The 23,550-nt window shown below is 38.7% G+C and overlaps 1 long non-coding RNA gene across 1 annotated transcript in view; it reads right to left on the bottom strand.

The window, feature by feature from the left end:
- Window positions 1-1,578: 1,578 nt before the first annotated feature.
- The window catches only part of LOC137145423 (uncharacterized), a 59,003-nt gene continuing 37,031 nt past the window's right edge, over window positions 1,579-23,550 (bottom strand). Inside the window, exon 3 of the long non-coding RNA XR_010917653.1 lies at window positions 1,579-1,827. This is a non-coding gene — a long non-coding RNA (uncharacterized lncRNA). The remainder of the gene's footprint in view (window positions 1,828-23,550) is intronic.

Here is a 23,550-nt window from a genome sequence, read left to right as displayed (position 1 = left end):
AAAATAGGGAATACCACAATAATTATAGTTATTCAAAGGCAAAGTTGGAAAGCTTTTAAAAGGATACCATACATTTTTAGGTCAATATGAGAAATTAATGTACGAACTGGTCAGCATGATCTAACATGTATCGTTATTTTTAAAGTATTTGTACAATTTTTAAGATACTTAGAGGGGATGTATTTTATGGAAATATTTTATATTTTATGGATGTATTTTATATGGAAATGTCTCTTAACCAAAACATTTTGACCCTAAATAAAAAAGGATCACTTCTAGGGATATTGGGGAGGAAAAAGGAGGGCATTGTTTTTCCCAGCAGCAGATTACCCATCTCTTAATATATTAAGATTTTTAATATAGGAAGAATCATTTAACTGTTTATAGCTGGGCTGAGACAACTGCATCTTTGTATGCTCACAAAAGTGTATCCCCTCCCCCCCCAAAAAAATTTACTTCTCAAGTTTAGCAATAAGACTTTCAAAACCAGTCTCTTTTTAAGTTGATCTTAGCCTGTCTGTATAGAAATAGCTTGTGCCTGGTACATGCTAGCTTGTTTGAAATTTTGTTCTTTTTGGAGGGTGTGAGATTCAATTATTTTGCAATTGCTTTTCAGTCATAGGGGACTTCTGATTTCTTTGGTTTCCCATTTGAAGTGAAGAGGTTGCCTGTGTGGGAGGTTGTAGTGTTCTGGAGAGAGTTCAACTTTTTTTCCCCTTACATGTTTGATGAAAAGGTTGTTTCATTTTATTTTATTTCTGGATCAGTTACCATTCATTTGTCTTATCTCCAAGAAGGCTCAAGGTATTTTAATGAGTGTAACCATGTATTTTTGTGGGGTTTTTTAGTTTTTGCTATATGGGCCAGATTCTGATTCTATGCTGGTGTAAATCTGGAATCATTCCATTTGACTCCATGTAGATGGTTCCTCCAGATTTACATTAGTGTAACAGATCACAATCTGGTCAACTGTTTCAAAGTGATCAGAATTTTGATTCATACATTTAGAAGGGGAAGGAAAAGGCCTAGACTCTTATATCCTTAGTCACATTGGGTAGCATGTTACTTCACAAGCAGTCCAGCGGGAATCAAAATCTGGCTGCTAGAATGAGATAGGGCTGGGCTGCTTTAAAAATCTAGAACTTGTTTTGATTACATGAAGATGACCTTGCCAATCCCCTTTTTGACCCTGTTCATGTCTGACTATGCATGATGATGCCCGGCAACAAAATGTACAAATAGCAACTTGTTGTCTACATGCTATTTACAGTTGAACATTTTTAACAATTAATATATTTGTGGCCTGACCAACATTTAGTCCTTTATTAGCTTTGCACATTTGTTACACTGGGTAGATTTAAGCTGTTGTATGTTATCTATAAGGCCCTAAATGTTTTAGCCTCTGCATCTTGCTAGACTACCTCTCCCCCCAATTGTAATAGCTCCACAGTTCAAATTAATGGGAACATTCAGGCATCACACCTACCCACCGTCCCGCTTGAGGGGTACAACCGTAGAAGTATGTGAGTGCACAGAGGTAGCAACACTTTTTTTTTTTAATTTTATTTCTGAATTCTCCACAACAAAATAAAAAATATAGACTTTATGAGCAAACAGTAGATGCATCATATGCAGGAGCTCACTAGCAGAAAACACTCAATAGATCCTGTGAAATGCCTGAGCTTGGCACAATTTGGAGGAAGGGGGAGCAGAGGTGACATTAAGTCGCCATGTCCCTATCTTCTGCATTGCTACCCTGCCACCTCAGCTTCTTTGTTCCCTTAACAACATCTTCTGTAGGATTTGTTCTGATGCTGTTCCCAGAACCTAACAATGGATAGAAAAAGTGGGTTTCCATAGTGTGAATGGGATGGGTACCGGTGCAATTCACAGGGGTCAAAGGGTGAAGAATTTCCAAAGTACCAGGTCAGGCACGCAATTTCCTTATCTCATCCTTTGCTCAGGTTTGACTTCCCCCTCTTCCCACTGATGGATCTGGGTCACAATAGAAGGGCTTCTGCCAAGTTAATAGGGCAGCACATTCCTTGGCTAGATCTGTGACTTTTGATTCCACTCCTCTAAACAGAGTCAACTCCTCGGTTTTCCCGTTTGGTTAAACAACACACTCGGGAAAGAGTATTTTCTGCCTCTCTGAAATGTAATGGGAATATACAGCCACAATTTATTGTATGGTCGACGTACAGAGACATTTTCTATTACAAAGTAGAAAGAACAATGATAATTATGTAGGTTGCACATGCAATTAAATTATCTTTTTGTTTGCACATTTGTACTTGGAATAGTTTTTAAATTGCTTGTTCTTAAATATCATGATAGTCAAATTGTTCTTCATTTATCTTAATGAAATTAGATGTATGTAAAGCATAATACTTATATATTAGATTCTTTTAAAACGTAAATATAAAATGAATTTAGAAATATACATTATTGTTTAGAGCATTCCTTGCCAGCATGATCAGGTGCTGCAAAATGTGATTTTTCAGCTATAGAATAATGTTACAGTCAATATTTGAAGCCTTTACAGCATGTAGATGGGTAGTAGTCGTCAGGAGTTAATTAAAAGACACATTTTTCACTACATATTAAACACACATGATCAATGAGGTTAGTATTTATGGAATAGTTTAAGACTGAACAACTAGAACATGAGCAAAACAAAACTGGTCAAATTCTCTCCTGTGCCGGAATTCGACTGATTTATGAAAGAAAGTGAGTGAGTGAGAGAGAGAATAAACTGGTTCTGGTTCCCTGATTCTGAGGGCTGAGCCAGTCCCTTCAGCCTCAATAAGACTTAGAGCTACTGCTGGGATCCTCAGTAGGCCCTGTAACTAGTGTAACAGGCCTTATGTAACAGAGCTCTGCCATGACACCTAGATTTGCTACAATGGGAGGAGGGGTTGTGAAAAAGCTCAAAATTTAGAGTCCAGCACAGATGCACCAGCAGAGAATTTCCTTCCAACAAAGGAATTCTCAGCTAGTCATTTGCACCTGAGTCAAGGCCCTCTGTGTGTAATTTATATTTTTTATTTGTCCAGGAAGCTTATATTACTAGCCACAGGAACGTTCTAAGTGGTCAGCCATAGTGGTTCACTGTGGCAAACGTGTTGTCTGAATGGGTATTAGGAACTTGAATGTTAAATCTTCCTTGTCCGTCTTGTATGCTAAGAGCAAATTGCAACACCACAGAAATATGCCGTAGGCCTCATGAAACACTTTTATGGCATATGAACCCCCTGAACTTGAAAAATAATCTAAAACTCAATCTTTAGTTTATATTCATATGAAAACCATCATTCAGACAGATTAATGGAATTTAGGCTGATTTAGAGAAAGATTCATGGGAAACTGAGGCAATGGAGTGACACTAATTTACACCAACTGAGAGTCTGGCCCAGAACTTTTAACATGTATGGTATAAATGCTCATTGATATATGGAAGACAGTCAATATATCATCTCTTATCTAGATAACGGAATCTGGGGAATGAGGAATACAAGAGCTACCTATATTATTTGCAAACTTGTTCTTGCTTTTTGTACCAGTCAGAGGAGTTTGGATGTTCTTTTATTAAATATGACTAAAGGTAAGTCACTGTACACAGATGGGAAGAAATCCTAAAGCAATACAATTATCATTATGCCTTCCCATAACACTTGTAAAATGAATTTGGTTGAGAGAATGCTACTAACATTGACATGCTTGCTTCACTGCAAATCAGTCAAAGATGACTTATCTCCAGGAATGCACTGCTGCTGATCCACACAGCCAAACATTTTTATTTAGGGTTTTGGTTTATTTGGTTTAGGTTTTGGGCCAGCAATAACACATTGTCACTAGATTTTTTTCCTTCGTTTTCCTCATGCTCTCTATTTGCAGCTCTGAGATTCTGCTCTTTTGTACACAAAGATGTCCCAAAATTGAAGCAATTGAGCATTCCAGGTATATGGGAAGTGCAGAGTACCAGAAATGATACCAGTTGTGTAGACCTGAAGGCAGAAGTTCTGCCTTCTATCTCAGAATCAGTTTTCCAGAGATAATATACCACTACCTAGCCACTGAGATTTTTAGTTCCCTTTTCCATTTTTCTAGTATCATTCCTTGAGACATTGTAGCTATAGCACATAAATTGATTTGATCAATTTCATGAAGTTTTTTCGAATCAGTTATAATCTGAACAGTTCTTTGTTAGTATGGATGAATGTCAGGAGGCAATTCAGCAGCGAGACAGTGGGACAACTTTTGCCCTCAGTTATACCTGTTGCAAGTTAGCTCCCACTGATCTTAATAAAGATCATACACAGAGAACAATATTAGAGACCACAGAAGAAACATTTACTGGGTGTAAATCAGCATAGCTTCCATTGACATCAATGGAGTTTTGGTTATTTACAGTAGTTGAGGATCTGGCCCTACATTTGCTATGTGTATTTGAGAACAGGATTTTTGTCTGAAGCAGCTGAGGCTGAAGTTTTCTGAAATCAGTAATGTACAGAGGAAATAGTTGTGAGGAACCATGAAAAGAAGATGAACATGATAGTTAGCATCATTCAAAGGGCACATTGCAGATGGAATCAATGAGGCATAGAGGAGAAAGAAGATCCTGTCATCTGCAGTGTTCTGTTTAGTTTATGGATGGAGTTTATGGTGTTTTTGCCTGAAAGCCCTAAAATGATTTGAGACACAGCTACCTGAGAAATTGGCAAACACATTGCAAATTGTAATCCAGAATTGCTTTAATTAATGACTATCTGGTTTAAAAGGCAAGAGAAGCTAGTGAAAGAGTACATTTCCTGGGGCCCTTTACTCAGGGATGACTAATAGAACGGGTTGAATGTCAGAAATTTCCTCCCATGAGAAATTCCTCATTTCAATATTGTTTTCATCCCAAACTGAGACAAATGTCAAAACATCAACATTTCATTGAATGGAAAGTTATGAATCAAAATATTTTGGAAACGAAGTGGGGTTTTTTTTAGTTTGTTGAACCAAATCTAAAAGCTTTATTTTGGCTTGGCTTGTCATCAAATTGCATCTGCCTGAGCTGCTGAGATGCCTTATAGGAGTTGTAGTTTGGGTGCCTCAGACCCCTATTCTCCTTTATAGTCCAGGTATGCTGGCTGGACTACATGTCCCATGCTGCACAATGGTGGCTTGCCAGAGAAGGTGTCAGGTGCATCATGGGAGATATAGTTCAGTCAGCAAACCTGAACTATAAGGGAGAAAGGGGGTATGAGGCACACATACTGTAACTCCCATGCAGCACTGTGGCAGCTTAGGTAGACACAAATTAATGTTGAAGTAATCCAAAACAAGAGTGTTTTGATTTGGTTAAAATAACCTGAAATGTTTTGTTTTGATTTGGGCCAACCTGAACTGAAACGAAACATTGTTCTTATTTTCCCCATGGAAAATTTAATTTTTTGGGGGAAAGGGGAGTTAGTTTTTCCAAGTAAAATTCAATTTTGCAGAAAGTGTATTTTCTTACAAAAAAATAAAACATTTTGATGGAAAATTCCCAACCAGCTCCACTAAGTACCTCCATGGTCCAATGGGGCCCAGATTTAGAGCATGCTACAAGGCTCATCCATTTTCCTGGTTTCTGTTGAGGAACACAGTGTGATCAAATGAAGGGAATTATGGGGAATTTCATAATGAGACATTACTTGCCAATACAAATCAATCAGATGATGGATTTTTATCATTCTTTTGGTGTATTTCACTATGTGTAAAAGCACCCAAAGCTTTAAGAGGGGAGCTCTTAAAAGGAAATCAGAACAAACATACATTGGTAGGACCATACAGTGTTGTAAAGAATATTTTGTAAAAAAGTTAAACATGAAATGTCACAAGTTCAGTTTTATGACTACTATGTGCTCAAACTGTCTTCAAATGGTTAAAGTACTTGTGAACGGGACAAAAGCTGTACAGAATAGCTGAATGGACATAAACAGTAAATCCTAGCTATCAATTGCTATTTATTTGTGGAAGTTTCCATGGCACTCATCACTACAGTATCTAGACACCTCAAAGTAGTTAGAGGCATACTGGGTTCAGACCCTCCGCTCGTGTAAATAGGTAAAGTCAATGGAGCTATGCCAATTCACACCAGTTGAGCATCTGGCTTTCAAGTTACCACTAGAAGTGAGAGCTCTTTGGTATTCACGTTTTTTAGCTTGATTGTTTTGAAGGGGGGGGGGGGGCGGGGGGGCGGGGCAGGTTCAGTCCTGTGTTGTGTCTCTTGATATAATCATTTTGGAAAATACTCGTTTACGAGTTCATTTTACATTGTGCTCTAACAGTGATGAGATTTGGGCACTGCCTGATTTCCTCAGGGTTTTTCTTCCATTATCACGGACCCTTCATTAACAATGCCCTACCCTCAGCCATTACAAGATGGTACTCAGCCTCCATCACACAAAACATGCTTGTCAAAAGCATAGATGGAAGCATCTCTCTAATAAAGAGGACTTTGCAGGACTTTGAAGAAGACGACGAATTCTTCAAACTGGGACAAGAGGTTAACTGTGAGCCAATACAGAATGCAATGCGTATCCCATTATGATGCAGGATTTTTTTTTTTTGCGGGGGGGGGGGGGGGGGGGCGAGAGGTATACAGACATATGACAATAGCACCTACACATACTTGCAGACATTTAACATAAGTTAAGACTAAGAAGAACATCAAATTCAAACCATTAAAATGTACATGTTTGACTTTTATGGAAAGAAAATCAGTAAGCAGCTTTTCAGATAACTGAATACTCATTCAATAATGGTAAATGGTGGGTGCTGCTGATTTTTACTTTAGTTAATCTAATCAGCTCAATTATTGCACACAATTTCCGAGAGAGATTACCACCAGGTTTTGCTATCATGGATCTACTTCACTGTGGCATTTGTATCGATCAGTCAGGGCTGGGCCATAACGGCCAGAGTGAACAGATCAGTTACCAAGTTGCAGTCAGGAGACAAGTAGTGGGGTCATGGTCAAGTCAGGTTAGCAATGAGGAAGTCAGGGTCAGGTACCAGGTTAGACATCAGACAAATAGAGTCAGGGATAGACAAGGGTCAGAAGCCAGAGTCTTGGGTCCATAGCAAGGCAAGGTCTGGAGCGAAAGCAATCAGTCAGTGTCATTGCTCAGACAACTCCCCATGCTGGTGTCCTGGCTTATATACCGCCATGAGCCAATCAGTGCACTGCAAGGGGCTGCCACTCAGGCCCTGCTGGGTGGTATTTCCCGCAGTGCCTCGTTTCACAGGGTCCTCCAGCAGAAGCCTAGCTTAAGCTTCCCAATAGAGATATGGAAGAAGCAGCAGCCCAAACCCACCATGGACCCCAAGTTCTAGCCATGTAGGGTCTTAAACAAAACCAGCCTACAGGAAAACGATCAGATTTGAGGTTATCTTTAAAAAAAACAAAAAAAAAAAAAAACACTCTGTTTAATACAATTTTCCAGAAAGGAATTGTTATAAATGAAAGCCAGTTCTCCCTTAGTACAGGAGTTTTGTTTTATTGGAGGGAATCTGGGCAATTAGATTTCAGAGACTATCACAGTTCTGTGCAGATGATGTATGGTTTTAGATTCTTAATGAATTTGGAAGAGTATGGTGCTGAAAGGCTACAATTTTATAAGTAAATAAAGGCTTCAGTTCTTATATTATTTGATAAGGAAGGAATAATTGTACCAATTTCCTCCTTCACAATTTGGTGAGATCTACTTTTCTGTAATTTGCTGTTTAGGAGTCCAGAGAGGAACACTTATGAGTAACTTTACTCATATAAAAATAGTAGTAATCAACTCCAACAGTGTACATTGTAGTTCTAATATATTTTTAAGTAATAAAGTTAGTACTAGCCTTAGTTCTCTCTCTCTCATCATAAAGGAGTGTGTCATTTCAGGTTGCAGCAGTTCATGTAACAATTTTAAGTTAATTTTGATTTGTATATATTTGCACGCCCTGAGCTTGATCCTCAGCTGAGCTGGGCTGATACTTGGTATGACTTAGAAGAGAAAGCAAAGATAGAGCATTTGGACTGCTTAAGGCTAACTTATGGCAGCTGGAATGATCCATGTTGACTCAGGATTTACCCTCCAGCCATCATCATGCTCCTGAACTCTCTAGAATGAGCCCCTATATAGGAAGGTGGGAGAAGAAATATCGAAGCCAGATATGCCAACTTTACTCCATCAGGAGATTCCACCCAGGAGGGGAGTCCCCAGCTGTTCTGTTAGGAGGTCTTCAAGTCTCCTTTATCCTACAAGGTCCTGGCCCTCTTGTGTTTTAATTTGCATTTTAGCATTCCAAACCACCTGCAACCTCAGAACGTCCCTGAATATGCCTTAAAATCAGGCTCCAACATAGAGAAGGTTCAAAACTGTGCCAGAGACTCACTGCTTCTCATGAGTCAATCCACGATGGTGACTGAGATGTGACTGGTGCTAGGGAACACTCCACTTTGTATCTTCTCTTTTGTGAGTTCTACCGTATTTTCACTGAACAGGATTTTAAGGGATGCATTTGCTATATTCTGAGAATTAGGCTGGTTGCGTGTGTTGGGGAAGGGGCAGGGTGGAGGAGTAGCTTTGCTGCTGTTCCATGGCATAGGGAGGATTGTTTCTTCCTGCGTTGCCATCTGACAAGTGGCTAGGAATGATTTGTCCATAGACGAAAAGGATGCTGTAATAACGGCTTGCAAAACAAACAGTGAACGCTCAACTGACGGTCACACTTGAGCGAATAAACTGGCGCACAACTGGCATGTACATTTCTGATCAGGCAAACCTTTGTATAAACATACAGATGTAGACGTACGGTGGGGGAAGGCAATGATGGGAGAGAGTGAAAACAGACAGGGTCATTCATTGCCACATTATGTCATTGAGGCTAAGAACTCTGCAAGATTGAATTACAAGTGTTGAATTACAAACAGGAGAGTTATAGCAAATACTAAAATCAAGTTTTAGAAGGGCTATCAGACCTCATGCTATGGTGTTTAAGATGGTCTCTAATTACCAAGGTTTAGGAGATTTCCCAGGGGATAAATTATCCCAAATTTGCCTACTGTTACATTTCTTCTACCTTTCTCTGGTGCATCTGGTGATGGCCAGTCTTAGAGACAGGATACTGGCTTAGCTGGGTCATGGGAATGATCCAGTATGACAATTCTTATATTTCAGTCGTAGAAACATAAGACAAAATAAAGACAGGAGAGAGAAATGAGATGTGGAAAGTTAACTCCTTTGCTCTGAAATTGTGTTATGCCAGTCTTTGAGATTAGCAATTTAGAGCATCTACACCTTTTGCAGAGCCTCCGCAGGCCAAGGAAAGCTGAACTGTGGCACATCTGACCCATGAAGGTATTCTCTAACTAAGCTAAAAACCCACAGATGCAGGCTAACTAAACTAGATGGAACAATCCCTCAGCTTTAACAGGCTGCTTTCTGGAATTTGTTTTCTTTTGCATTCTCAGAGTTGTGTGTGGTTTTTAACTCCCCAAACTTAACCCAAGGTCCTTTAGGAGGGAATAGGCTTCACCTAGTAAATACTTATATTTTTATTTTGACCAAAATGTAACTCAGTTCTCCCACACACAGACTTTAACAATGATCTATCCTGGCAGAAAAATGTGGATGATTAGCTGCAAACTAATCCTGAATGGCAGAGATACCTACAGAAAGGAAGAGTGATATTAAATGGGGTAGGGGTGGGCAGTAGGAGGATGGTCTTGTGATTAACGTCTGGATTGGGGAAAGAAGGAGATCTTAGCTGACTTCATTCTTGTGCCATGGACTTCCGGGGTGGACTTGGGTAAGTATTTTAATCTCTGTGCCGGAACTGTCCACATACAGCTCTATAAAATGGGATAATATTTCCTTTCTACTGCCCTTTGTCTGCCTCAACTGCTTAGACCGTAAGCTCTTTGAAGCATGGTCTCTCTCTCTTTAAGTGTATGTACACAGTGCCTAGCACAATGGGATCCTGATCTCACTTGGGCCTGCAGGTTCTTACTAGAATATAAATGTAAGTAGCAATAAAAACAAAAGGGAATGCTCTTATTTGCTTGGCAGACTGACTGTAAAGGAAAAAAAGACACACTAATTGGAAGAATGTGAAGAGAAAAAGAATTTCCTTATATTTAGGAATTCATGTGTGAAAGTGCCAGCTTGTTATGAAAGCAGTTTATCTAGTGGTGAGTTGCCTAGGACCAGGTTTTACAATGGAAGTGTGCTGCTGCTAGATCTTTACAAGTACACAATACCAGTAAAGTACTTATTCCAGCAAACTGCATTTTTACTTCTAGCTTATTCCATCCCCTGGGCATAGTAAGCTATACTGGCAAAAACGCAGTTTTATGAGCAAAACTAGCTACAGTAAGGGCTTTTGCTAACGCAGCTATGTAAGACAGGGATCATACCTCTGAACAACATAGACATGCCAGCAAAAATTTGCAGCGTAGACCTAGTCCAGGAAAGCAATTAACTTTTTACATGTTTAAATTAACAGCGTGTTATGCTGGAGAATGTTGGTGGCTTCTAGAAAGCGAGTCTTTGATCTATGGGCAATCACAGACCTTGTTGAAGCTGATAGGCATTGCTAGCCAGCTTTCATTCAGGCGAAATCAGGTAGCAATTAAATACTCTTGTGTTTAGTTATAGCTGAAACAATGGAGCCACTGCCCAAGTCATGTACCATCATATCAAGGCCGGAGTTAAAGCTGAGCCATGTGGCCTGAGGTATTTGCCTGGATACCCACTGTAAAAGGACGGGATGGGGGCACTGATTTGGTTGCAGCTGTCTGTGTGAAAAGAGCCTAGAAAGTGAGCAGACAGTGAAAAGTACTGGTAGAATGGCCCTGCCAGGAGGCAGGAACAGAGCTCCTTAGGGCACAGAATTGGCTGGAAGGCATGCCTGGGGTTTTGAACAAGGAGACTTCCTTAGGAGTTCAGGAAAATTGGACTTTGTACTTTCTTTGTAAACAAACAGGATTGAACCAAAATAAAAAACATCAATTTCTCCTCTCAATGGAAACAAGCCTGCAAAGCCTTGAATATTGGCTAGCTGCTTGGACCAAGCATTTGTTGCCCCTTAATTTTAAAACAGCTCTAATGGGAGTACTCAACTTTCATTGCATTTTTAATGAGATGCAAGTTGGCAGCTAATGAATCACTAGTTAACTTTCAAGAGAATGGTCACAGGTCAACGTTTATTGGGATAACAGTAGTGCCTTAAGGCCCCATCCAACACTGGGGCCATATTGTGATAGGGACTGTACAAATACACTGTGAAAAATAGTCCCTGTTCTTAAGCTTTTATAGTCTAAACACAGAAAGGGGGTGGAATGGGAAACAAGCACAGAACTGAAGTGACTTGCCCAAGATCACTCACTAGGTCAGTGGCAGAGCCAGAATTAGAATCCAGATCTCCTAAGTCCCAGCCCAGTGCCTTATCCACTGCAGCATACTGCCTCAAAATTTTATTATTAGAACAAAAGCTAGAACACAGAATTACTCACTACTGATCATACATCTCCAGTGGTAGGTAATATTTTAAGAGGATGCTAAATCGGTCCAGACTTAAATTTGAAGTAAGAATGAACTTTGACAAAAGAAACATTTAGCACCACATGAAATATAAAAGTAAAAATAGTTGTCTTGTTTCAGGCTTGACCAGCATTAAGAAACAAGTAACATGAATTGTGTTAGTGTGACACTAAGCACCCCTGTATTCACACCCTACACTCTACCATAATAATCTGTACAAAATATGCCTTGTGAGGTATCATTTGAAAATGAATAACTCCCTGATCATTGATATTCTTGTGTGATATTTGTGCATGATATATATTAAGAATTATGACATATGCTGGAGTGATTACTAAAGTGTGTTTAAACCAAGCATGCCAGGCCTGGGGGTTGGTAAACATGCCTGCTCCAGACAAGGGATGTGTGGTCTTCACCTGGGCGTTACTTCCAAAGTACTTTGAAACAACAAGGAGAATGTATTCACGTATCACACAAACAGATCCATCAAGCTAACAAAGGGTAGAAGCAAACCTCACAAACAAGTGGGAGAGAAGCGAGGGGGGAAATGAGCTTATTGCCACAGCTTCTCCATACTGCCAGTAAATTCCAGCTCTTACTAATTTGTTTTTAGAGTAACAAATACTCCCACAACATGTTTCTGCTTCCAATATGAGGTACAGGGCATAATTGTGCAGTTACCATAAAGGCATTAGTCTTGTCTGGGGCAATGCAGATGCACACCTTTCTGGTGGGAGTTCCAAGATGATCAGGGAGACGCAATGCCTCCTCACAGTTGTGAGTGAGTAGGCAACACACTATGGCTAGCCAGATCTGCTGACAACTGCAGAGTGATGAGTAGAACCACAGCCACAACCCCATGTGAGATGGTTGGCACATAATGTTTTTTTTTTGTTTTTTTTTTCCAGTAGAGTCTCCTGAGGCGCCTCAGCCAAAGACAGCACCAGAGAGGTGGACCTGGTGGGAGCCAGAGCCAGCATCGAAGAAGGTTATTCTCTGGGGACGACTCTAAATTCTTGAACATATGTGGATGTTGGAGGCAAGCCACACAACATACTCCATGTATTTTTCTTCACACAGTTGATCTCAAGTTGTTCTTTTGTGCAAGATATGATGTTCTCTCTAGCACAAAGGAACCACTGGAGATCAACTGCATGAGAGGATTCTCTTTCATTTGAGACCTAAAAAAGAACTCCAGCTAAATTAATGTATATATTTCTGCAACACTGGCAATACAAGGTACCTCATATCTTCCAGACTACTGTGTCTTATTTCAGCCAAGTTCAACTATGTCTCTCCTGTAGTTTTTATTTAGGCTAGCTACACAACACATTGTAGAGAGCACTGTGTAAGATAATGTCTGGCTTGGGAATCTTTAATATAAACTGTAGCTTTAATACAGCGGAGCATGGAAGCACAATATTAAAAATAACTGATTAATTGTAATCTCAGGATGTGCGGAGAAGTGTAGAGCAACTTAGTTTTACTCACCTGTAACAGTGTGTAAATAGAAATTCATCAGTGATTTCTCATGGGTAATTGTTACTAGTCACCTCTAAATTCTGTACAATTAACACTAACTAGTGACAAGGAAGTTGGTCATATCAATATACTGCCTCCAACTGTAAGTGCACCAGCTGAATTACTTCCTTGGTGTCTAGGGGCAATAAGGTAGAGATTAAGGCCCAGATCCAAAGCAAGCTAATGAGAATCATTTCATTAACTTCAAGGAGCTTTGGGTTGGGTCCTTTACCAGCCCCATTTATTGAGGAAATGCAACCAGCTTTTGTTAGTTGGATTCTAAGTCTGGGGCTATTGATAGAGCCCTTGCTGCTCATGAAAGTTCAGGAAGCAGCTGTGGACAAGATAGCTATATCCATTTGCTCTTAGTAAGAAGAGTATGACCTTGTTTTTCAAATGTGGACTTCACTACTGTTATCCATGCCTTTGTCATCTAGAGATTAGACTACTGTACTTTACCATAGAGTTATGGTAATGCACCTTACCATAGTGTTACACTTAAGGCTATTCAGAAATGTATGTCATTAAGAAAAATACAATTATCTGATTAAGAATTTTCACATTACTTCAGTACTCCATTGCCTGAACAATCTGCTTATTAGTTTCCAAGTGGAATTTAAGGTGTTATTTTTGACTTACAAAGCCCTAAGTGGTCTGAGACCTCACAGATGGCTGACCACCTCATGCAACAATGTTGCAATTGAGATTAGTGGAAGGAAGCCTTTTAGCTATCAGACTTGTAGCTTAAATGAGGAGAGGAAATTGTGTCAGGGCATTAAATGGGGGTGATCTTCAGAATATAGCACAAGGCTCCTGTTTTCTCAAGATTTAGATGATGCTATGGGTTGAGCGATATAGGATAACCAGGGAATGGAGGAATGTAGGGTTCAGCTGACAATTTGATATAACCATTGAGGATTTGGGGGGCTCTTTAGATAGGTTAATAATTATATTTTTCATAGTTTGTGTATAGTTATCAAAATATATAAACACCTAGAGCTTCAGTATACACACAAAATATAAGTGACTAAGGATGCATTAAATGATATTAGCATTGAAAAAATAACTTTGTTAGAGTTAAGACAAGCAATCCACAGCCTCCTGCTTCTGCCTTGGCTAGCAACTATTTATTTTAAATCACTTTCTGTTCAAAGTTGAGATCCCAATTAATGAAAGAGATGGATAAATAAATTGTGATCTCTGGCACTAAAGGGTTTGGGAATAAACCTCCTTCCAAAAAAATATATTTTCCTTCAAATCATATCACTACAACTTACTTTCCTTTCAGATCTATTTGAAGTGTTTTGATGGTGCATCTCACATCTAGTTAGTGTTATAACAATTATTGCACCAGTGTTTTGTTATAACTGCGCAGCATATTAGTATTCAGTTTATACTAGTGTAGATATAGACCATGATAAAGTCACTGCTTAAATATTTAGATGGGGAGAAGGTTTCTGATAGTAGAGGGGGCTCTTGCATCTAGCAGATAGGATCTTATGTCTTTATGGCTGGAAGCTAAATCTAGACAAATTCAGACTAGAAATAAATCTCTTCCCCCCCCTCAGTTAGGGTAATTAATTGAAATAACTTGTCTAGGAATGTGCTGGATTCTCAGTCTCTTAAAATCAAGGTTAGACTTAATTCTAACACAATTAATATGATTAATATTATAATGACAATATCACAATTGGTTATGATATTATAATAATCATAATACTTAATTAATATGAAATATGTTAATATGTTTCAGTCTTAATTCTGAAATCAACCAGAGGTTACTGGACTTCATACAGGAATCAGTGAATAAAATTCTGTGGCCCCTGTTATGCAGGAGATCAGTCTAGAAGATCATAACAAATGAAGGTTTCTAGAAAGTGGTTAGACATAAGAAGGGATTAAAGTGATGGACAGAATTTCGCTGTGATGAATAGTATAGCTTTCGCTAGCCCAAATGTAATACCACATCACATAGTGCTTGCTTTTTCAGGTGTGCAACTGAAATGCACCATGAGTGCGACTAATTTACCACATCACTTGTTAATCACTTAGCCTTCATTTGGTTATCAAAGAAAGCCACGCATTTCAACAGTGAGTTTATACAGGAACAAACACACAATGGTAGTGGTGCTGGTGTGGGGAGGATAGGGAGATTCAGGGATTCATTTTATAACTAATTCTACATATACTGATCTGGTCATTTGTTATTACTTCAGTAGGTTTGTGTGTATCTATGCCCTAAAGATAGGAGGCAAAACCCCTGCTCTTTTCTTTGGGAGCTCATATGGTGACAATGGAATGGTGCAAAATGTGTGTGTCTTAAGAGCTCTTAGGCTGCAATGTGTCTCTCTTCCTAAAAAAACACCAAAAACCCCACAGTGAATGCCCAGCCAGAACTAGCTCCAGCTGGCTGATGTCTGGACACATCAGTGGGCCATGGCCCACAGGCCTGTACAGTTGGTATATCCCTTCCTAACTACTCCCTGGAACAACTACCTGCCTTGCTGCTGCCATAGAGAGGTGAGGTGCTGTAATCTTTTTTCCCCTCATGCAGCAGAGAGCATGGATTTTTGCTGATAATAGATATATAAAGAGACAGTCAGAGCTATTTCATTTAATTCTGCACCTGTTAACTGAAGGAAGCCTCCCAAGATATTAATTTCACTGTACCTTCATTTCAGCTATGGCATGCAGCAAACTGCCAACAATCTTCTAAGCACCTTAAATAAAATATGTCTCCAGCTCTTTGCTGTTCCCTCCCACCCGCAAAAAAGAGGGGTGAACAGGCACAAATCTGATACAATACTTTATATTCCACAGGTATTGTTACCAGGCAACCATCCCATGCTGATTTGGCAGAACTCAAAGTTCTTTAGCCACTAACCCTTGAAATGCCTAAATCAAGACGTATGTGGAGAGATGCAAACCACCACAAATTTTAAATGGAGGAACAGGACAGGACAGGATTTTCAAAAACAAAGAGAACTAAAATCAAGATACAAACAGGGTTATTGGCATTTTGAAAAATATACATGTTACAAATGAATACTACTTGACTCAATCAGAAGGGTAATCAATTACTGATCATTGAAGTGAAGCGATCAATTTCTGACAGGTTATTAGTAACCCAAAATCTTTTCAGTATGGTGGGTTTACAGTTGCCTATGCAAAGTGTGTTTTTGGCCTCACTGGACAAACAGTGACACCCACTGCATCTTGCCCCTGATCGATAAAGGAGAGAAGGAAAAGTGCCACCAGATCTCAGGTTTGATTCTCTGTTGCACTGCACACTTTGAGTCATTTATGTTACTGCAAAACAGATATAAAGTTCTACACTACCAGAATGGCAGTGTTGAAAGGCTATTGTTTTCACAGTCCCTGGCACAAAGTTTGCTGTTACCTTACTAGGTTACAGACTCACACGATGGTTACATGTTGGTCAAAAAAAAAAAAAAAAAAAAAAAAAAAAAAAAATAATGCAGCTGCATTGCCTGCCATCAGTTCTTACCAGCTAATGATCTGGTCCAAGGTGCATTGACAAGACACAGTAGAGTAAAGGAAAACAAGGGAGGTGGAGAAACAAACCATAGTACATATGGAAGGATACACACAAATCTAAATACCTTTGTAAGGAGGGAGCAGGGCAGAAGAATATCAGTCAAAATGACCAGCAAAGTTGTTTCAACAGAAGGTCCACACTGACTCGCCATAACCTCTTGCCCATCTAACAGCCTGTAGTGAGCTGAGTGAGACATGTTCCTTTTGATCAGCTTCCTCTTTCTACTCTACTAGTCAGAGGATGTGTCATTCTGCAAGTGAGAACTTGGTTTCTCTTGCTAATATGGGTTACAGCTGCTTCCATTAAATGATCTTAGGCCTCCTTGCTAGTTCCTAAATGTAAAGAAGAGACCTTTGAGAACATACAAAATAAGGAAAATAACTAAATGGAAATCACCAGCTGCTGCCATTCAGGATCATCTATTTACTCAGTGTGTGTGTGTTCAGGTTTCATACGTAAATTTTATGATACACATGTGTATGTTATAGCAAGCAGAATATTGCACACACACCAGCCAAATATGTCCTTTACCATGCAAATATAAGCCCAATAGCAAAGTATGGCAGTACCCAAAGCCTGTATGGAAACTGCTTTGTGGTTGAAGTCTGTAGACCAGTCCAGTCCTTCAGCTACTATAGAGACAGCCTTTTAAAAAAAAGTGTTTGAGTTTATAGCACAATTAAAAATTAGAAGACCAAGGCTGACCAATGGGAGAACTAAAATTCACAAATGCCTCCTCCCTTTCAGTATCAAGAAACTGATTATGGGTAATAGGTTCTTAATAGAATATCAACGCTCAGTGCTTCCAAAATGAGAACAACCACAAAAACTAAGAAGATGCAAATGATTTTATCCATGTTGAGAGATGAAGAACCACCATAATTAAGCATCTAATTCTATATCTTAAGCTTTTGTACAAGAACACTTATTTGAAATTGGACTGGCTGAAGTGTTATGGAGAGGAAGAAAAATATTACACATTTCTTTTCTTCTCTTTTCAGATTATGGTTCTTGTTTCAGATAAACAATCCTGTTGACTGGCTTATATCAAGCTCTCTTAGCCTGGCTTATCCAGAATGTCAAGAGAGTCTTCTAATAAGTAAGTTTTGGCTATTGATTAAAATTCGCAGTAAAGATCAGTGGAATTGCATGAGACCAAAAATCAATCCCCTACCTTTTTAGGATCCTGGGATAATATGCTCAGATTATAAATATTTGATGAAGCCGGATGTTTGCTGACATATTGTGCAGTGCTTTCAATGGATTGCAGGATAGAAAATATGTTCAAACATTCCTTATTAAAAAACATTTCATATTTATGAATATTAACACTGATGTACAACAAGAAGTCAATCACCACACTGATGAGCAAGTCATTTTTTCTAACCCTTCTAGGTTTATTCCACACAGGCATGGGTCAGTATTATGTGACAAGTAGTCCTATTGATTTTGCCCTCAAATTGTACTTCAGAAACAAAATAAAAAATAAAATCTGTTTCTTTTATCCAGAGAAACTTTTTACTGAGCTCTCTTCCTGTATTACTATGTTTTTACAACTGATGTAAAAACATTGCTTAAAGAGGATCACTGACAAGTTTAGTGTTTCTCTAAGAATTGTTTTATTTTAAAGTGATTTGTAACAGCACTGATGCCAACTAATTTGGACACTGTGCTGTACTCTTTCATTACTACAAAGCAGGGCCATAAAGCTCCACTAATAAAATGTTTGCTGCACAGATGAAATATAGTAGAATCCACAGTTTTATTCTTTTCTGGTGTTCAATACTGAACTAGAATAAGAATATTTTTTATTAATTTTATTAATTTTTTACATTTATCAGCCCAAATTCCTATTAAATTCCTAGTTTTGTCATTAGCGATGATTTCTAAATCTTCTTCTTTTAGAAGCCATAGTATGTTTTTACTGATTCTTTCATATAAGCTATTAAAATGTACTAATGCAGTTATTAATTGCTCTTTCTAGCCATATAGAGAAATAAAACATATAGACCCAATCCAAGTCCCACTGAAGCCAAAGAGCATCTGTATTAGGTTCTTTGACCCCAGTCCAGCAGAGATTTGCTCGAAGGTAACTTTCAACAGGATTGGTGCCATGTGTAAAGTTACCCACATGTTAAAAGTTTTTTGCATGATCAGGGTCTTAGCTAGTACATTCAATTGTATTGGAAGAGTACAGATAAATTCATTTTTCTCTGCTCTTCTCTCCCCTTGTCCCCCCAGAGTGAAAAGAATAAGCCCCATCACACTGTTATTGACACATGTTTTACACCTAGATGAAAATGAAGTCATTTAAGTTTTACTGCGTTTGCTTTAAGGCCAAAAAAAAAATCTATTCAATATTTACATTTCTGTAGTTTACAGAAGCCCCAATCAAGATCCTACTGTGTTAGGTGGTGTATAAATACAGAGACAAGGTCCCCACCTTGCAAGCATGTAGACACGAGAATAACTTTTTAACCAAACATTTGTCTGCTCACAGGTGGTGTTAGAGTGAAAAGCCTTCCCTCTCCTCCCCAGAGAATTTAATACATTTTGGCAAACATCAAACAGCTGTGTATCTTACAGTAGATGAGGGAGGAAATTTGCGTAGAATTAACATGCATTTGCCCAGTTTCATAAGGTTTCTATCTAATCTTAGGTGGTTATAGATAGATAAAGGTGAGTTCAAATACAGTACTAGATTTGTAAAACTCATCTAAAATCTAGATAAGTGCTCTGGTGAAGAGAGCACAACTCAACCTGTGAAACAGACTTTCCCTGCATTATACATTTAAATATTCTCCTCTAAGCATAAAGAGGAGTCTGAATGTTTAAGCACCAAGTAATGTCAGTGTCCATTCATCACAGTTTTGCCATTAAGCATCTCAGCTCTTATTACAGGTACAGGAAAGGAAATCTGACATATCACTCTGTTGCCTTTTGAGGTATATGCTTCATTGCTTGTCACATCTTTATTGCAGTTGACATGTGCAATAACCTTTTCTTCCTTTGTGCATGGAAATGTGTTAGAATAAAACAGACTGGCATAGTTCCACCAGCCAAAACCCTGTTTAGCTTTCACAAGTACCTAATCTTTTTTTTTTTTTTTTAAAACCCATATCAGTTTCTCCTTGAAATAGAGAAGATGCAGACATAAAACAGAAATGATTTTGTGATTTAAAGAAACAGTATGTTAATTAAGATCTGTTTTCATTTAGCTCGCTTTTTATATATATTCTTAAAGTCTCCTCTTTCCCTAACATGCACAAGTAGTGTCTTTGCATCTTATTCAGTGCTTTACCCTGGTCAGACATATGCACCACACCATTCTTGCAATAGAACTGGGTTAACCCCTTCATGTATAGGTCAAGCATAGGACCTCATTGTCCTAGGGATAGGTAATAAAAGATAGTCCGTGACCCAGAGTGCCATCTCCCAACAGTTCTGGGTTCCACAGGATGTTCAACTTTGATCCGCAAAATCCCCTGTTCAGTCCCACAGGGAGTGGCTTGACTCAGCTCCCTGCTCCTGTTGTTGTGACTCGGCCCTTGGTGCATGGGGTCACGGCACCACTCAAGTTTGGCCTTCCCTCCCCAATAGGTAAGAGGACAGCTGTGCCAAATCCGAGTAACAAGCATTGCCACTCTGAGGTCACAGTGCCCCCACTCAAATTTGATCCATTTGCCTCCCCCATCAGAGGGTGCTAGGCCAAACTTGAGCAGTGTTGCAACCCCATGCACCAGACATCAGGTTGCAATGCCCAGAGCAGGGAACTGAGCCCAGCTAGTCCCATAGGACAGGTGCAACTGCTGCTGCTGCGGCATGATGAATGCAGGGTGAATTCACTCTGCAGCTCTGTTTCCTCCCTCCCCATCCTGATGCCCACCACCCATGACCTCCCACTCCCAGCAGTGACTGTCCCACTTTAACCACCAGAAATGTTGGGAGGTCTGAGGGAGCTTATATTTTACCTGACTTATCTTCACTCAAAATGCAAACTTAGCTAAAACATCTCTGCACTTCCAGTTTCACTGAGAGGGGAAAGTAGCAAAATCTAATGAGAATGGCTGTTCTTGCAGTATTTCTGACCTAGCTATTACTAGGAAGTGATCAAAATCTGGACCTGGTCTTGATGGCTTGGGTGCATCTCTACTTTACATATAATTGGAAAGACTAACCATTGAATAGAAATATTACATCAGAACAATTATTACAAAGATAGTGCTCCTGAGGACATCTAAATGATTTTTTTTTGCACTTGGGAGCTTCTGTCAACTTAGATCTCATGAATATCACCTAGCTACCTTCCTTGGTATAGATAATGTATCTATCTATTCATTTCCCTCTTTTCTAACTTCAGATACCCACTCAAGTAACTTACCAAACAGCAATAATAAAAGAGTCAAGAGTGTCTTGTGTTCATGTCAGTTATCTTTTGCTCTGCAAAATACATTCTTTGCCATTCCAGTATGTTCAATGGATTGTCTCTTTTCTGTTGTCTATTCTTGGTATTGTTAACCACCATCATATTTCCAAAATGCTTTGTATTTAAACTAAGTTGTAGAACTATGAACAGAATACTTTGTACCTACAGTAAACTTTATTGTGGAAATCTGCTAATAGTTCATTATTCCAACCTTTGTTCTTTGTATGTGCAGAGTTTGTCAGAAGTAAGATGTATGTTCTGTTAAGGAATATTATACATGAATTCTGTTAATCTAAAAAATATAATATAAAAATTATATTACAATATATAATATAAAAATATAAAAAATAGTTCATGTCTTTATGATCTAATACTACTTATACTGTACAGTCTACTAACATCCAGAAGGTTATTGTATATGGTTAATATAGATGCCTTTGTATCCTGAAATGTAGGTATGATACTAGATGAGAAAGGGGGAGCAACATGTATTACTCTTCTACTTATATTTATAGTTCACTTGTTCACAAATCAAATTAAGCTCACACTTGAGACAGACTGAAATATAAGCTGTGATCACTGCAAGACTGTTCCCCAGAGCTGGAAATGTATGAACCTCTGTTTGTGCTGATTTATCTTTAATAAATAAATGGATTGAGTCAAATTATCTGATGTCTTAATTGATAATCTTACAGAATCCTAACAGTACTTATTTCTTAAGCTAGAGTTTTAAAAAAAAGAATTGTAATAAAAAGTTGACAAGAAAGAGCTTTTAGTATGTGACAATAAAATTGGGGTGCATAGACATAGTAGACAAATACATAAGAACAGACATACTGGGTCAGACCAATGGTTCATGTTGCCCAGTTACCTATGACAGTGGCCAATGCCAGATACCTCAAGGGAAATGAACAGAACAGAGCAATTTCGAGTGATCCATCCCCTGTCATCCAGTCCCAGCTTCTGGCAGTTGGGTTTAGAGATACCTGGAGCATGGGGTTGTGTCCCTAGCCATGTTGGCTAATAGCCACTGATGGACCTGTCCTCAATAAAACTTATCTAATTCTTTTTTTAACCCAATTATGCTTTTGGTTTATGCAACATCTCCTGGCAACAAGTTCCACTGTACATTAAAATGAAGAAGTACTTCCTTTTGTTTATTTTAAACCTGCTGCCTATTAATTTCATCGGGTGACCCCTTGTTCTTGTGTTATGTGAAGGAATAAACACTTTCCTATTAATTTTCTCCATACCATTCATGATTTTACAGAGTTCTATGATATTCCCCCTTGTTGTATCTTTCCAAGTTGAACAGTCCCACTCTTTTTAATCTCTCCTTTTATGGAAGCTGTTCCATACCCTTAATAATTCATTGCCCTTCTCTGAACCTTTTCCAATTCAAACATATCTTTGAGACAGAGCAACCAGAACTGCATGCAGTATTCAAGATGGGCTGCCGTGGATTTATACAGTGGCATTATGATATTTTCTATTATCTATCCCTTTCCTATTGTTCCTAACACTTACTTTTTTTTTTTTTTGGACTGTTGCTGCACATTGAGCAGATGTTTGCAGAGAACTATTCATGATGACATCAAGCTTTCTTTCTTGAGAAGTAATAGCTAATTAAACTGCCGTCATTTTGTTCGTGCATTACTTTGCATTTGCCAACATTGAATTTCATCTTCTGTTTTGTTTCCCAGTCACTCAGTTTTGTGAGATCAATGTGTAACACTTTGCAGTCAACTTTGGATTTAACTATCTTGAGTAATTTTGTATCTGCAAATTTTGCCACCTCACTGTTCACCCTTTTTTCCTACTCAGTTATGAATATTAGAGAGACAAAGTGCTTGAGATAATATCTCTTTATTAATATTTATCTGCTAGACACTAAAATCACGGACTGAACAGAGACACTATTTATGGCTTCTACAACAATCTCTAACCCACTAACACTCTCTTTTTGTCCTATGACTGCAGAGATGTTAACAAGCCACTCTACCTTGAATGGTCCTTATAATATGTGCTAATTACTTATGCTAAACAAATTTGTTCCACCTGGCATTTTGCTGTCATGCTAGGAACATCTTTCCCAGACCTGAAGAAGAGGTCTGCGTAACTCGAAAGCTTGTCTCTCTCACCAATAGAAGTTAATCCAATAAAAGATATTACCTCAGCCACCTTGTCTCTCTAATATCCTGGAACTGACATGGTGACAACTACACTGTATACATTGATGAATATGTTGAACAGCACATATCCCAGGACAGATCCTTGGGGGACCAAGATATTCATCTCTCTCCACTGTGAAAACTGGCCATGTATTGCCTATCTTCCAATCAGTTATTGATTCATGAGTGGACTTTCCCTTTTATCCCATGACTTCTCACTTTACTTAAGAGCATTTGGTGAGGGACCCTGTCAAAGGCTTTCTGAAAGTCCACGTACACTATACCCACTGGATCATACTTGTCCAAATG

The sequence above is a fragment of the Emydura macquarii genome, unplaced genomic scaffold (assembly GCF_026122565.2).
Source record: "Emydura macquarii macquarii isolate MOO-44397 ecotype Brisbane River unplaced genomic scaffold, CSIRO-AGI_Emac_v2 contig_3530, whole genome shotgun sequence".
In the NCBI taxonomy this organism is placed as follows: domain Eukaryota; kingdom Metazoa; phylum Chordata; order Testudines; family Chelidae; genus Emydura; species Emydura macquarii.
Note: the sequence above shows the minus strand (reverse complement) of the source record. Positions and strands in the feature narration are given on the sequence as shown.